Genomic DNA, 18,035 nt, shown 5'->3' with positions numbered 1-18,035 from the left:
CTGCCTCCTCTAAGGCAAATGATGCCGTGCCTCTACCACAAGGAGATCATGCCGTGCATGATAAAGGTAAGGATCCTAACTCTAGTGGTTTGGTTTCAACTAATGATCTTCCTCGTGTTCCCTTTCCTAGTAGATTTGCAAAGCAAAAGAAGGATGACTCTGATCAAGCCATGCTCGACATTTTCAAGAAGGTGGAAGTGAACATGCCTCTTATTGAATGCATACAACAAAATCCTAGGTATGCGAAGTTTTTGAAAGAGTTGTGCACCAATAAGATGATGACTCGAGAGAAGGAGGTTGTCACAATGAGTGAGACGGTTTCTGCCGTGCTCCAAAGGAAGCTACCACCAATGCTTAAGGATCCAGGGAGTTTTTCTATCCCTTGTACAATCGGAAACATGACATTTGAAAAAATAATGCTAGACTTAGGTGCATCTATCAATGTAATGCCGTACTATATCTATGAGGACCTAGGTCTAGGTGATTTGAAACGTGATAATGTTGTGATTCGATTGGCTGATTGTTCCAACAAAGTCCCTTTGGGCTATGTTGAAGATGTTCTTGTGCAGGTTTCGAGCTTGATCTTTCCTGCCGACATCTATGTCATAAACATGGAGCCAACGGAGGCAGATGACAAGAAGGTCCCCATCTTTTTGGGCCGTCCCTTCATGAGGACCGCACGAACAAAAATTGATATGTTTAGTGGATCACTCACCTTTGAGTTCGATGGTGAAGTGATTAGCTTCAACATCTTTGAAGCTATGAGGTATCCTCTTTCGGAGTTAAGTGATTGTTTTTCAATTGACATTCTTGATTCCCTTGCAGATAACTATCTAGATACCTTGGCACATGACGAGTTGGCACTCACCATTGCCCAAGGGGCCGGATATACAAGTGATGGTTCTAACATTTTGGAGTTAGAAACAAATGATGCCGTGCCATCCTTCATTCTTGAGAACGTGACCTCTCTTGAGGTTGCACGTGAGGTAAGCTTTGTCTCTCCTAGTCCAATTCTCTTAACTACTAACAAGAATCTTCCTTCTGTGGTGCAAGCTCCAAAGCTTGATCTTAAGGTTCTTCCGGACCACTTGAAGTATGCATTCTTGGGAGATGAGGATACATTGCCCGTGATCATTTCATCTGCACTCAATGAGGAGCAAGAGGAGAGATTGATTGAAGTGTTTAAGAGGCATAAGACGACAATATGATGGACCTTAGCCGACATCAAGGGAATAAGCCCTACCATGTGTGTGCATCGAATATTGCTAGAAGATGGTGCCAAGCCAACCAAGGAAGGTCAGCGACGTCTTCACCCACCAATGATGCAAGTTGTAAAGGATGAAATCACTAAGTTGCACGATTATGGCGTGATCTACCCCATCTCGGTTAGTAGGTGGATCTCTCCCATTCAAGTTGTGCCAAAGATGTCAGGCATCACGGTGGTGAAGAACAAAGAGAATGAGTTGGTGCCTCAAAGGACAGTGACCGGTTATAGAGTATGTATTGACTATAGGAAGCTCAATGCGACAACAAGGAAGGATCATATGCCATTGCCATTCATTGATCAAATGCTTGAGAGGTTAGCCGGTCATTCTTTATATTGTTACCTTGATGGATATAGTGGATACAATCAAATAAGTGTTGCGGAAGAAGATCAAGAGAAGACTACATTCACATGCCCTTTTGGAACGTTTGCTTATCGTCGCATGCCCTTTGGTTTATGCAATGCTCCAGGTACGTTTCAACGTTGCATGTATCACATTTTCTCTGAGTATATTGGTTCTAAAATTGAAGTTTTCATGGATGATTTTTCTGTCTATGGTGAAGATTTCGAAACTTGTTTAGAAAATGTTGAACTTGTGCTTAAACATTGTGAAGAAACTAACTTCGTTTTGAATTGGGAAAAATGTCATTTCATGGTCACGCAAGGCATTGTCTTAGGCCATATTGTTTCATCTAGAGGAATTGAGGTTGATAAGTCTAAAATAGATCTTGTGCGTCACTTACCCCTCCCCACAAGTGTGAGGGATGTTCGATCGTTTCTTGGACATGCAGGTTTCTATCGTAGGTTTATCAAGGACTTTTCCAAGATTGCGAGACCAATGAGTTTATTGCTGCAAAAAGACGTTCCCTTTCACTTTGATGATGATTGCAAGCTTGCATTCGAGACTTTGAAGAAGCTCCTAACTTCGGCACCAATCATGGCACCGCCGGATTGGTCCTTGCCATTTGAGTTTATGTGTGATGCATCCGACTATGCAGTTGGAGCCGTGCTAGGGCAGAGGAAGGACAAGAAGCCCTACGCCATCTATTATGCCTCACGAACGCTCAATGATGCTCAACAAAACTACACCATAACTGAAAAAGAACTTCTTGTCGTGATCTTTGCTCTAGATAAGTTTTGTTCTTACTTACTTCAATCTAAAGTTATTGTTTACACTGACCATGCAGCCTTGAAGTATTTAATGATGAAGAAGGATGCCAAACCAAGATTGATTCGATGGATTCTTCTACTTCAAGAGTTTGATCTCGAGATCAAGGACAAGAAGGGAAGTGACAATGTTGTGGCGGATCTTTTGAGTCATTTGGTGAGAGATGCCTAGCCCTTGGCTATCCAAGAGAGCTTTCCGGATGAGCAACTCTTTCGAGTTGAGGTAAGTGAACCATGGTATGCAGATATTGTCAATTATCTTGTTTCTAAGCAATTTCCGGATACTTTATCGCATGCTCAAAAGAATAAACTCAAGGCATTAGCTAAGTATTATGTTTGGGATGAACCATACTTGTGGAAACATTGTGTTGATCAAATCATTAGGAGGTGTGTCCCTGAACATGAACATCATTCTATACTTACTTTTTGCCATTCTGAATCATGTGGAGGACATTTTGGTTCACGTAGGACTGCTCTTAAGGTGTTAGAATGTGGTTTCTTTTGGCCTACTATTTTTAAAGATGCATATCATTTTTTAATGACTTGTGATAGATGCCAACGCATGGGAAACTTAGGATCTAGAGATCAAATGCCTATGACACGATTATATATGTTGAAATTTTTGATTGTTGGGGTATTGATTTCATGGGACTTTTTCCTAGCTCAAATGGTTTCTTGTACATACTCGTTTGTGTTGATTATGTTTCGAAATGGGTGGAAGCAAAGGCCACCTGGACTAATGATTCTCGAGTTGTTGCAGATTTCCTTCGTTCTAACATTTTCTCTAGGTTTGGTATGCCGAGAGTTATCATTAGTGATGGAGGATCTCACTTTTGTAACCGGACCATTGAGGCGTTGTTGAAGAAGTATGGCATCAAGCATAAGGTTGCTACGCCTTATCACCCTCAAACAAGTGGACAAGCGGAGCTATCTAATCGTGAGATCAAGAGAATTTTGGAGAAGTCTGTTGGACCATCACGCAAGGATTGGTCTCAACGATTGGATGATGCTCTTTGGGCCTATAGGACGGCATACAAGACTCCCCTTGGCATGTCACCATTTCGATTAGTCTATGGCAAGGCGTGCCATCTTCCTGTGGAGCTTGAACATCGTGCATGGTGGGCTGTGAAGAATTTTAACACGGACATTGATGAGGCCGGATTACATAGGAAGTTGCAATTGCATGAGCTTGAAGAGATTCGAAATGAGGCCTATGATTCGACAATGGTTTACAAGGAGAAGACTAAGACATTCCATGACCGCATGATTAGGAAGAAACACTTTGTCGTTGGGCAGAGAGTTCTTTTGTTTAATTCTTGACTTAGATTGTTTCCGGGCAAGCTCCGTTCTAGGTGGCTTGGACCGTTTGTTGTTACTAATGTTTTTCCTTCTGGTGCTATTCAGATCAAAAGTATGGTGCATGGAAAGGAATTCACGGTCAATGGACATCGCTTGAAGCCGTACTATGACAATTTCGTGGAGCATAACGTGGAAGAGATCTCTCTCCTTGATCCTACGGCAAGCAAGTGATGCTTTGGAGATAGTCTAGGCTATAGACTCTAAACTTCAGCCAATGAAGGAGCCATCAACGAGTGTTTGCATTTTCTTATCCCTTGTCTCTTTTTAATTTTCGTTGCTTATCATATTGTACATTGAGGGCAATGTAAGTTTTAAGTGTGGGGTGGGGTATACATCATTCGTTGAAATCTATTGTTTGATGCTTATGTGTTTAAATTTTGCTGTGATTCTCAAATTTAGTATCATTTTGGTTCTGTTTTTCGATTTTGACTTGTTTTGTTTTGTTTTGAGTCCTAGGTATGCCTTTAACTGTCTAGGATGAGTTGATCTTTGAATTTATGGTTGATAGATGATCATGATATTGAAATGAACTTCATTGTTATTTGATGGTTAATCGATGTGTAGATTTTGTACGAACATGTAGTAGATGAGGATTTTGAAACTTAGGTACAGAATGAGCATGTTCCTTACTTGTTTTGATTCATGTAACCTAAGTGAGATTCGAGCCATATACTTGTGCCTTTCTTTGGAGAGTTTATTCTATCGTTTCTTGGCTTTATAACCTCATTACATCTATTTTGATCAATTCATATGCCATATAATTGCAATGAACTAGAGAATGCTAGAACTTACTTTGTGAAACTTTCGAAGCTTTATGTCATAATATACTCTGATTTTGAAAAGGATTGTTGGATCTTTTTAGGATTTCCACCACTTAAGCCAAAAAGCCGTATTCCCTATTTGAGCCCTGCTTGGGACACCTTAGTGTTAACCCCTTTGAGCCTACGTTAAGCCTTTTCTTTCATTACCAACATGTTATATCCTTGCTTATTATAGTTATATCTCTACCTTGTCTTTGAGGCTTGGCAGAGCCGATTCTTGGGATTAATATGGAGTGATGATTTGATTCAAGTGTGGGGTTATGCTATTGTATGTATGTTATGCCGTGAAAAGAGTATGAAAAAAAAATGTAAGATGCCGTGTGAAAAGAAAAAGAAAAGATTCATGATACACGGCAAGAAAAAGGAAAAATGAAAGATTGAATGAGAAGATCTCGGCATACATGCTTGTTTATGTGAATTTGGAGTTGTGATGTATTTGTTGAAGGCTCAATAATGTTATACTTAGCCTTTGTTCGTTTTCACAATGTTTAAAGTGAAGAATGGGTCCAACATGATGATAATTGGCCCTTGTTCTATGGAGTATGGCGACATAAGGTGGATGTTTTGCTCTGCTAAGTCTTGAGGATGACCTTTGTGATTCCTTTTACCTTGAAAATATGTCCATGCCGAGCCTAAGCCATCCCTTTTCTAAAGATCCGCATGATTCTTAAAATGAGTAGCTCTTGATCTATGGAGTTTGTTTCATGAGGTTTTCGATTTCACTATGTTCATAACTCTTGTGTGTGAAAAGCTTTTAAGCATATGACATGTTCTTGAGAGAAAAGATTTGGAGTGCATATCCTATGTGAGTTGAATTTGAACTTGTTTTGAACATGTCAAACTTAATTTCACCTTTGTTTCTGCCATGTCTTACTTGTTAAACGAAATTTCATGTTTATTAACCATTGAATTCATCTTATCTATTTCGATTGAGTGTTATTCTTGATGCTATGAGTTTGAAGATCTCTGAGACAAAATGTTGAAGGCATTAGTGTTGTGTCGTTAGTGTTAGTTGTATTGTTTTCTGTTTTGATTTCCCTTTTAGTGTTTGCTAAGGGACTAGCAAAGTCTAAGTGTGGGGTTGTTGATAGGAGCACAAAGTGTGACGTTCTTAATGTATATATGCCCTATTCTTATGCTTTGTTACTTCTTATTTAGTTGTTTTAGGTTCATAGTTGTCATTTCTATATTCTAAGGAGAGCTATTTCGAATTTAGATGAATTGATGATGAAATTGTACTTTCCTATTTTCATTCTTTCCTATTCCTTAATCGACGATTTCTTTTCAGGAAAGACAAATCATATTTGGAAAGAAAGAAGAGTTGCCGAGTTGCATTCCTAGTTGAACAAGGAAATCATATTCGAGTTGAAGAAGGAGAAGAGGAGGCCGGCCTAGCTACTCCTAGTTGGACCAAGATTGTTGCCGTGCAGCCCTTAAGTGATCTCCCTATTGGACTGGGTTTCCTACATCAAGTTGGATATGGAGTACATAAACCAAATCCATAACAAAGAGGATTTCAGTTTCCCAATTGGTTTCTATCTCCTTATGGCACGGCAAGAAGGCTTCCTAAACCCCTATATATAGAGGTGCGGCCTCTCCATTCAGATCATCATCAGCCCTACACACAAACACAAGCATAGCTCTGCCGAATTCATCCTTCACCCTTCCAAGAAATCCTAAAACCGTGATGAGTGCTCGATTACTCGACATCAATATTTAACCCTGAACACATCATAGTAGTATAAAGCAAGAGGGTATCGTTCACAAACCGGGGATCCAGCCAGGGCTTAGGATCACATCACTTACACGAATTCATAAAGGTTTTAAGGTTTGATATAGATTTTGGATTGAATCATAAAAACAGTAGATAAAACCTAAACTAATATATACATGTGATCAACCAACCAACACATAAACAATCACCAAAACAATTCACATAAAGGGAATCGAAACAAATTTCATGACTTCTTATTGAATCATGCCGAGACTATGTAATGAATAACCAAGGATGGATCATGCAATTAGGGTTCTAAGCAGTAACCTAAACACATAGACACTTAACACATTCGATCAATACCAAGCAGCCATAATCGAAATCTAACATGTTCATCTTCATCATGTAATTCCAAAGCCATGCACATTGAATTCATCAAGTATGTCACTTACTTAACCAACAACCATGCAATTCGAAAATCACATATAAAAGAATAAACATGTTCTTAGCATAAGTCTTTAATCCAACAACCTAAATATCATGCTACAAGCATAGTCATAACACTTAGAAATCGAAATTTGATCATACATACATTCGGCAGAAACCAAAACAGAAACTTCATAAAACCAAAATATAATTTTCGAATCCTTTATATAAATTGAATCAAGTAGCTATTTCATAGACAAAATTGAAACAAGATTACACTACACAAATCGCAAGCTTCATCCAAGAACAAGAATAAAACCAAAACCGAAATTAAACAAGAGTGAATCATGGTTACACTTTATAAATCAAGCAATCCACAAGTGTAGCCGAGACTTCTATGGATGAAACCTTCTTCACAAGCGTGTCTCGAGTCATCCTCTTGTTGGTGCACAATTCTTTCAAAAACTTAGCATACCTAGGATTCTGTTGTATGCATTCAATAAGAGGCATGTTTACTTCCACCTTCTTGAAAATGTCGAGCATCTCTTGATCAGAGCCATCCTTCTTTTGCTTTGCAAATCTACTAGGGAAGGGAACACGAGGAAGATCATTAGTTGAAACCAAACCACTAGAGTTAGGATCCTTACCTTTGTCATGCACGGCATGATCTTCTTTTGGTGGAGGCACGGCATCATTGGCCTTAGAGGAGGCAGGGTCCTTCTCTAAGTATTTGACATTGCAATTCTCGGCCTCTTGTCCTTTAGAAGGCACGGCCTTCTTGTGTTGCTGTAATGGAGCATCCAAGATCCTCCCACTTCGTGTCATCATGGCCTTTACGTTAGGATTAGGCTCAGTTTGGCTCGGCAACTTCCCTCTTTCATGGATCTTGCCCATGAAATCGATCACTTGTCCCATCTGCTTCTTAAGCTCGGTTATGTCCTTAGAATGAGCTTGTTGACCTGTAACTAATGCTTGAGTAGCAGAGTTTAGATTTTGTTGCCCTTGAGCAAGAGACTTCAAAAGTTCATCATAATTAGGTGAAGATGCAAATGCCACATGCTTGAGGGTTGATGCTCGAACCATTGAATGCCTTGACTAGCACGTCAAGCTTCCTTTCTAAAGTAGCCATCTGATTCCTTGCACCAACATCATACACCCCACGGCTCTTGCTTCCTCTCTTCTCCTTGGAACTAAATTGGCGATTGTTGTCAGCCAAGTCATCAATCAAGGTGTAAGCTTCTTAACCGGTCTTGTTCATGAAGGTGCAGCCACATGCCGAATCCACCATGCTCTTATTGGTGGTGTCGAGTCCTTCATAGAAGAATTGCACCAAGTCATCCAACGAAATACCATGGTGAGGGCACTTCCTTTGTAGTTCCTGAAATTCCTCCCAAGCCTCATAGAGTGAATCACTATCTTTTTGAGTGAAGTTCTGAATCTTCCTCCTAAGTCTTTTCGTGAGTTGAGCAGGGAAGAATTGCTTCAAGAACCTCCTAGTCATTTCGTCCCATGTAGTGATGATTCCTGCAGGAAAAGAATACAACCAACGTTTAGCATCATCCTTAAGGGTAAATGGGAACAAAAGCAACCTCAAGCCTTCTTGAGAAAGATGATGAATCGATTGGAGCTTGCAAATGTCCAAGAACTGTCTAAGGTGAACATTAGGGTCTTCCATTGAAGAACCTGAGTACTTAGGCAGCTGCCCAAGCAATTGAACAGGAATGGAGAAGTTAGCTTCATCAGGTGGAGTGAAAGCAATGCATGAAGGTGACTCAAGAGTGGTGGGAATAAATGCGTTCTTTAGTGCCATTGGAGCACCAACATGAATTATGTCACGGTCCGCAATTGTGTCTAAGTCTGAATTGAAGACGAAGGGGAAGGAAAGATCCTCCTCTTCTTCTGATTTAGGTGAAGAGTTTAAGATTGAATTGCTTGGAGATGTTTCGAAATTTAAAGGTCTACTTATGAAAGAGTTGTTTAAATCTCTAAGTGCTTGAATTCGATCCTTGAGCTCTTGTGTCTTCTTAGAAAATTCGGACATGCATAGTACCTGTTGTACGAAAGTTAAAGAGTTAGCATTGAAGAATACACAATGAACACATATAATTCGTGCCTTCCCTTAGTCACACACACGCACCCTTATGGGGAAGGTCACGGCAACTATGTCAAGTTTACAAAGAGTTAGTTCTTTACGTTTACAAAAGTTCATACAATTCACAAGTTCTTTTTGCCATTTCAATGCTTGAACGATCGATTGATTCTAAGTTGTAAACCAAGGTGGACGTGCGGCCTAAGTATGGATGCCTAGACACAAGATCAAGTCTTTGTTTCAGAAGGCCTTGTAGCTCAATCAGAGATAGTGAACATGGTAGGACTCATTTGTTGAACTACGGAGAGCGAACTCTCTATCGACTCCATCACCGAGATGTATGTCAGTCATTAGTTCTCTGAGATCCAATTTTGGTCCCATGCACCAGAGTAATAAGAGAGCGTGCCCCTTACTCAGCTGGACTTAACCTCGTGTGTTAGACAAATCTCCAAGTGTTAATAAAAGCCGCCCTCGACCTCATGCAAACTCGAGAGCTAGCATGAAGGGTTAAGGCTAATATTAACAAAATGGACTTTACCTATTCCGTTCGATTTACAACCTACAACAATCATTCACTCAAGCACCAAAACAACAACCTAAGTTACATTACTATATGTACAACGAAATAAGAATAAGAATATACAAATGTACAATATACACAATGAATTCGTAGTAAAAGTTAGGGATCCATCTCTTATGGATCCCCGGCAATGGCGCCATTTGATGAGTGCTCGATTACTCGACATCAATATTTAACCCTGAACACATCATAGTAGTATAAAGCAAGAGTGTATCGTTCACAAACCGGGGATCCAGCCAGGGCTTAGGATCACATCACTTACACGAATTCATAAAGGTTTTAAGGTTTGATATAGATTTTGGATTGAATCATAAAAACAGTAGATAAAACCTAAACTAATATATACATGTGATCAACCAACCAACACATAAACAATCACCAAAACAATTCACATAAAGGGAATCGAAACAAATTTCATGACTTCTTATTGAATCATGCCGAGACTATGTAATGAACAACCAAGGATGGATCATGCAATTAGGGTTCTAAGCAGTAACCTAAACACATAGACACTTAACACATTCGATCAATACCAAGCAGCCATAATCGAAATCTAACATGTTCATCTTCATCATGTAATTCCAAAGCCATGCACATTGAATTCATCAAGTATGTCACTTACTTAACCAACAACCATGCAATTCGAAAATCACATATAAAAGAATAAACATGTTCTTAGCATAAGTCTTTAATCCAACAACCTAAATATCATGCTACAAGCATAGTCATAACACTTAGAAATCGAAATTTGATCATACATACATTCGGCAGAAACCAAAACAGAAATTCCATAAAACCAAAACAATTTTCGAATCCTTTATATACATTGAATCAAGTAGCTATTTCATAGACAAAATTGAAACAAGATTACACTACACAAATCGCAAGCTTCATCCAAGAACAAGAATAAAACCAAAACCGAAATTAAACAAGAGTGAATCATGGTTACACTTTATAAATCAAGCAATCCACAAGTGTAGCCGAGACTTCTATGGATGAAACCTTCTTCACAAGCGTGTTTGAAGGCTATTGATAGGTGTGGAATGATGGAATCGGTTTTAGGATTTCTTGGAAGGGTGAAGGATGAATTCGGCAGAGCTATGGCTTTGTGTTTGTGTGTAGGGCTGAGCCTCTATATATAGAGGTTTAAGAAGCCTTCTTGCCGTGCCAAAAGGAGATAGAAACCAATTGGGAAACTGAAATCCTCTTTGTTATGGATTTGATTTATGTACTCCATATCCAACTTGATGTAGGAAACCAAGTCCAATAGGGAGATCACTTAAGGGCTGCACGACAACAATCTTGGTCCAACTAGGAGTAGCTAGGCTGGCCTCCTCTTCTCCTTCTTCAACTCGAATATGATTTCCTTGTTCAACTAGGAATGCAACTCGGCAACTCTTCTTTCTTTCCAAATATGATTTGTCTTTCCTGAAAAGAATTTGTCGATTAAGGAATATGAAAGAATGAAAATAGGAAAGTAGAATCCTAGTCGAGTAAGGAATCCTAGCTCAATAAGGATTTCTAACACTTAGCACAATTTCATCATCAATTCATCTATATTCGAAATAGCTCTACCTAGAACATACATATGACAAATATGAAACTAAAACAACTAAATAAGAAGTAACAAAGCATAAGAATAGGGCATATATTCATTAAGAACGTCACACTTTGTGCTCCTATCAAACCGATTCCACCATTCCCCACCAATCAATAGCCTTCAAACACGCTTGTGAAGAAGGTTTCATCCATAGAAGTCTCGGCTACACTTGTGGATTGCTTGATTTATAAAGTGTAACCATGATTCACTCTTTGTTTAATTTTGATTTTGGTTTTGTTCTTGTTCTTGTTCTTGGATGAGTTTGCGATTTGTGTAGTGTAATCTTGTTTCAATTTTGTCTATGAAATAGCTACTTGATTCAATTTATATAAAGGATTCGAAAATTATATTTTGGTTTTATGAAGTTTCTGTTTTGGTTTCTGCCGAGTATTGTTCTTGATCAATTTCGATTTCTATGTGTTATGACTATGCTTGTAGCATGATATTTAGGTTGTTGGATTAAAGACTTATGCTAAGAACATGTTTATTCTTGTATATGTGATTTTCGAATTGCATGGTTGTTGGTTAAGTAAGTGACATACTTGATGAATTCAATGTGCATGGCTTTGGAATTACATGATAAAGATGAACATGTTAGATTTCGATTTTGGCTGCTTGGTATTAATCGAATGTGTGAAGTGTCTATGTGTTTAGGTTACTGCCTAGAACCCTAATTGCATGATCCATCCTTAGTTATTCAATATATAGTCTCGGCATGATTCTAAAGGAAGTCATGAAGCTTGTTTCGATTCTCTTATGTGAGTTGTTTTGGTGATTGTTTATGTGTTGGTTGGTTGATCACATGTACATATTAGTTTAGATTTTACTTACTGTTTTTATATTTCAATCCGAAAACCTATATCAACTTTTTATATCTTTATGAATTCGTGTTAAGTGTGTGATCCTAAGCCCTGGCTGGATCCCCGGTTTGTGAACGATACCCTCTTGCTTTATACTACTAATGATGTGTTCAGGGTTAAATATTGATGTCGAGTAATCGAGCAATCATCAGGTCTCCAGAGGAGTTTTATCGAAAAGATCTCGAGTTTAATGGCTTTCCCATAAAGACCAAAACACATGTTTCTTTTACCAATGGACTATGTTGCATAGAAGAAGGAACAAATGGAACTCCCAGAAAAAAATTTAAACCTTCTTGTGGTCTACATCAAGGAGATCCTCTTTCTCCTTTTCTTTCCCAGTTTGTCAATGATGTTCTTTCTAGAGTGATCATCAAACTTGAAGAGAAATTTTTTATTGGAGGTCATGTAGCTTCTGGTGATTTTATGTTCTTCATGAAAGCCTCCCTTGCCATATGTGAATTTTTCTAGAACACACTGCAAATGTTTTGATTTGCTTCAGGTCAATCAATCAATTTACAAAAGCCATCATCTTTCTAATGCAGCGGAACTAATCCGTTAAAATCCACTAACGGCAGCATTGAATCCACAATACTAGGGTTTCTCGAATCCACAAGACTAGGGTTTCTCGAATCCACAAGACTAGGGTTTCGTGAATCCACGAGAATTTATGAAATCCACCAGAAATATTGAGAGAACTCAATAATTTTATGATATCAAACATGTCACATACAACGACAAGAGGTAGCTTAAATACTAAAACGAAACCCTAGGGCGCTAACAAAAGCCTAATCAAGCCCATGGGTTAAAATAAAATAAAATCGGAAAACACTAAAAGCTGTTTTTTAGGGTCTAAACGACGTCGGATGCCCGAAAAAGCAAGTTTGGTTTTTGGCGCCGTTCCCTTTCTGAAAATGTATCATTCGCCTTATTATGAGCTCGTCGCCCAAACATGAACAATACCGGCCTTCCCTTTTTTGTGTCGGTCCATTTGCTCTTCGATTCTTCGTGACATCTGTTCTACATCAGTCTCCTCCACTTCAGAAGAAGTCGACCCCGAGTTATGAATAATTGTCTAGGTAGAGCTTATATCGATTATGAGTGAATTGATGATGAAATCGTGCTAAGTGTTAAGAATCCTTGTGGAAATATGATTCCTTGTTCAAGTAGGATTTATCCTTTCGTATTTCTTTGTTTCTAACGTACTTATTCTTATTATGACATACAAATCCATGTTGGAGAACGAAAGAGAAGAAGATACACTTAAAAGCCCAATCCATGCAAGAATGAAAATGCTGTCAAGATTTGTAGTCCAACTTCGACGGGCTCCCCTGGATAGCTCCGATCGAGTTAGAAGACCTAGATTATATGGATAGAAAGCTGTGTGAGTGTAGTTTTTGTAGGATGTGGAATCAATATCTTATTCCTACAGGGAGATATGACTGAATCATTACTCGGAGGTCTAGTGAGCTCGGCGAAATTATCTCAGCCATTGATTTGCTTTTGATCCAAGGGCTATGAGGGAAACTTGGGACCTTGTTTCTCCTACATATAGAGCAAAAATATGTATCAGAATCTCCATAAATCCCTGCACCAAATATTGTCAAAGAAGGCATGAATAAAATTAAATGAGAAGAGGCAAGAAATTCAAAGAAGGCATGCAGCAAATTTAATGAGGAGAGGTAAGAAAAATCAAGCATGGTTGCAACAATAAAGACTTTTTCTGGCTCCCTAATTCAAAGGAAGAATTTTGTGCAAAATAAATCAGCATTAAAGAAGGAAAAAGATATGCAATTAATGCAAAAGATATGCAATCCTTATAGAAATCAGAATTCTGACAGTGCAGATCATCCAAGTTTGATGGCCTCCGAGCTCAAAATGATTGAGAAAATGCATGATATATGGATGAAAAGCCACGGAAGTCTAGTTGAAATTGCCAGTTGGAATCATCTCAATATCTATTTTCTAGGGAAAGTTATGGCCACAACAAGGGACAAAGGTCAGATCTGCCGAATCTAGGAAACCTCAACCAATTTGGTTTCAACTTTGTGGACTTTGTGGCCAGCCTCCCTTGTGTTTCTTCCTCTATATATAGCACCTCATTTCCACATAAAATCATCATCAACCTTGCTCACAAGACTTGCCAAAGCTCTGCCCAAACACTTTCATTCACCAAGAACCATAGAATCCGAATTCACCACCTTTTATCATATTTTCTGTCCAAAGCTTGGGAGCCTAGGATACCATACTCTTGAAGATCTCGTGCTACCTCTGTAAGGAACCTTGGGAGGAGAATTATAAAGTGTAACTCTATGATCTTCATGTTTAGTTTTCGGGTTTTTATGTTCTTGTTCTTGGATGATTTATGTTTAGGTTTTGTTAAAGTTATTTTTATTTTTGTCTATGAGATATTTGTAATTTTCGAATGACATAAGGAATTAAGGATTTCAATTTTTAATTCAATGATTTTAGGTTTTATGCCATGAGTTTATGTTTATTTATTTAAATGATTTTCGGTGTGTTTTTACTTACGTGTGTGATTGATACCCGGAAGTTGACGTTGCATGTGTAATAATCCAAAGTTATAAACGATTTTGATAATTGGGAGTTGATTAATAGTTTGTTCTTTGTCACCTTCACCGATTATTGCCTAGGTTCGGTTAGACTTGTGCCTTTGAATATGTTAATTTCTTTATGTGATACGTAATTGCATGATGAATTGGTATGTTAGATTTCGAATGAGGTTGGGACTGAGTTCGAATGTGTTAAAGTGTCATTGAGTTAGGAACCTTGGGAGGAACTTAACTGCATAACCGATTCTAGGATGTATAATGAACCTTACGGCATGAACTTAATTGAGATTAGATTTCGTTACCTTTATTCTTATGTTATTTGTTTGGTAATTGCTTATGTGTTGGTTGGTTGATCACATGTATATGTTAGTTTAGGTTTATTTTTTGTTTGAACTGAAATATATCTCAAATCTTTTAAACTCTTATGAATTCATTGTTAAATGTTTGTGATTCTTTACCCTGGTTGGATCCCCGGTTTGTGAACGATACCCTCTTGCTTTATACTACTAACGATGCTTACAAGGTTAATATTGATCTCGAGTAATCGAACCGATCAAATGGCGCCGTTACCGGGGATCCATCATTTTGGATCCCAATCTTTTAATTTCGAATTCATTGTTCATATTGTAAATTTGTTTTTTTTTCTTACTTTGTTCTAACATATAGTAATTTTATCTTAGGGTTGTTATTTTTGATGATTGAATGAAGGATTGTTGTATGTTGTGAATCAAACGGAATAGGTAAAGTCCCTTTTGTTAATATTAGCCTTAACCCCTCATGTTTTCTTCCAAAGTTTTTGCATGAGGTTGAGGGCGGCTTTTATTAACACTTGGAGATTTGTCTAACACCCAAGTTTGTTTCCAGCTGAGTAAGAGGCACGCTCTTTCATTACCCTGGTGCATGAGACCAAAATTGGATCTCAGAGAACTATTGACTGACATACATCTCGGTGATGGAGTCGATAGGGGGCTTGCCCTCCGTAGTTCAACAAATGAGTCCTACCATGTTTACTATCTCTGAATTAGCTATCCGGCCTTCTGAAAAAATGATTCAAACTTGTGTTTAGGCATCCATACTTAAGCCGCACGTCCACTTTAGTTTACAACTTAGAATCAATTGATCATTTAATTGTTTGAATAACAACTCAAGAATTTTGAAGAATGAAATCGATTGAAAAGTAACTTGTAAAAAAATTGACATATAATAATTGTAATTGTGTGTACTTTATTAGGTTTTTTAGTTGAGAAATTAAAACGAACTTAAACATAAGATTTGACAATATGTTGGATTGGTTATTAAGCTAGTTTTCATTTCTTTTCTCCCCTTAACTTGTTCTTGTTATATTTAAATGACTTTTGACATGTTTGTAATTTGTATATATTAATGACTTCCTAATTGTTATTCTCTAACTTTTGTATTGCATCTTCATCATTTCATTATGCATTGCATTCATTTTGCATCTCATTCATGTTGCATTTTAAATTCCATAGAATATCATACGGCTAGAGGAACATAGTCTTCTAAGGAACTCGTGTCCTATGTTATGTTTGGTACGTTCCCACTTTCACTAATGATTTTAATTGAGATTCTACAGATTTATAGTGAAGTGACCAGCAATGAGCTCGAGAATATACTACAAGGTTGGACAACAAAATGGCGGAGGAGAAACCCCATAATGTGTCACCTACAAAATGATTGAAAGGAAAACTCGGTCTAAGCTATTAGACTTTAAACTTAAGCGCTTATTGGGAGGCAACCCAATTTGTTTTCTTTTCTATTTATTGTTTGTATTTATTTATTTTTCTTTTTGATGTGTTTTGTGTTTGTGTCAATTAGTTTTCGAGAAAACGTGAAGAAGATCCAAACATTTTCGTTCAACAGAATCTGCCAGAAACAGTCCGTCGACTTCGGCAGACTGTATCTCCTAGCTCGCAGGGAGTTTGAATATGTGCTTTATATGGAAACAAAGGTATTTGAGTCTAGTTTCTATAACTTTTTACAGAACTGGATTTAGAGGTCTACATCATTCCCAGTTGCAATTTGAAGGCAGCAAGGTTGTGTCAGAAATTCAGAACTTGTGCAGTTACAGTCCGAAAACGGCAAAACTGGGAGTACTTCTGTCCTAACTGGGCAGTCGTGCCATATATGGTTTGAAAGTTTGTTGTGTTATCTTCAACTTTCATTCAGGCCACTTGTTCATTCCGGCTGTTTAAGTCAACGGAAATTAGGTACAAAGAGGTAAAGGTCATTCCAATTTTTGATTCTATGAACCTGTTTTTCGTGACAAATTTGCAGGGACATAACTTTCTCCTCATTTGGAGTTAGCGGACTTACTTTATATGCATGGAAAGCGAGAAACATCAGCTTTCTATTCCCACTGCTGGCTTACTAATCGGAGATTATTTTCGAACGTTATGAAGCATCGAATGTAGGCTGTTGGACGCGCCATGGGGGAACTTTTCTCATCATTTTCTCTACTTTTTCCCATGTTTTATTTTTGTATTTGTTTCCTTCCACTATGAGTCTTTCATTGCATTATTTATTTTTGACATTCATTGAGGAAAATGCATGATTCGAGTGCGAGGGGAAGGTTTACATGTTAGAGTCGTAAAATCAAAAAAAATAATTTTTTTGTATTTTTTATTTGTTTTTATTTTATTTTGAGTCATAGGTATGCCTTTAACTGTCTAGAATGAGTTGATCTTTGAATGATTGGTTGAAATATGATCACAAGATTGGAAATTGAACTTAATTGCAATTTGATGGTTAATCAATGTGTAGATTTTGTACGAACATGTAATAGATGAGGATTTTAAAACTTAGGTACAGAATGAGCATGTTCTGTACTTGTTTAAGTTCATCTAACCTTTGTGAGATTCGAGCCATATATGTGCCTTTGTTTAGAGAGTTTATTCTACCGTTTCTTGGCTATATAACCTCATTACATCTATTTTGATCAATTCATATGGCGTAGAATTGCAATGAACTAGAGAATGCTAGAACTTACTTTGTGAAACTTCCAAAACTTTTTATCGTAATATACTCTGATTTTGAAAAAGATTGTTGGATATTTGTAAGAATTCCACCACTTAAGCCAAAAAGCCGTATGCCTTATTATGAGCCCTGCTTGGGACACCTTAGTATTAACCCATTTGAGATTATGCTAAACCTTTTCTTTCATCACCAACATGTTAATATCTTTGCTTAGTAGAGTTATATCTCTACCTTGTTCTCGAGGCTTGGCAGAGCAGATATTTGATGTTAATATGGAGTGATGATTCGATTCAAGTATGGGGTTACGCTATATATGTATGTGTGCCATATAAAAAGGGTGAAAAGAATGAAAAAAAAAGATGCCGTGAGAAGAAAAAGAGAAAAATAGATAAACACGGCTTGAAAGAAAAAATATATATAAATAAGTTAGGGCATAGCTATGTTTGATGTGAATTTGGAGTTGTGATGTATTTGTTGAAGGCTCAATAATGTTGTACTTCAGCCTTTGTTCGTTTTCACAATGTTTAGAGTGAAGAATAGGTCCAACATGATAAAATTGGCCCTTGTTTTATGGAGTATTGCGACATAAGG

General features: G+C 37.7%; 1 non-coding gene across 1 annotated transcript; it reads left to right on the top strand.

Moving 5' to 3' along the window:
- The first annotated feature begins 8,097 nt into the window (after window positions 1-8,097).
- On the top strand, window positions 8,098-8,204 carry LOC126789700 (small nucleolar RNA R71). The gene has a single exon (XR_007671613.1). It is a non-coding gene; the product is annotated as a small nucleolar RNA R71 (small nucleolar RNA).
- Window positions 8,205-18,035: the final 9,831 nt, after the last annotated feature.

The sequence above is a fragment of the Argentina anserina genome, chromosome 3, assembly GCF_933775445.1.
Source record: "Argentina anserina chromosome 3, drPotAnse1.1, whole genome shotgun sequence".
In the NCBI taxonomy this organism is placed as follows: domain Eukaryota; kingdom Viridiplantae; phylum Streptophyta; class Magnoliopsida; order Rosales; family Rosaceae; genus Argentina; species Argentina anserina.
Note: the sequence above shows the minus strand (reverse complement) of the source record. Positions and strands in the feature narration are given on the sequence as shown.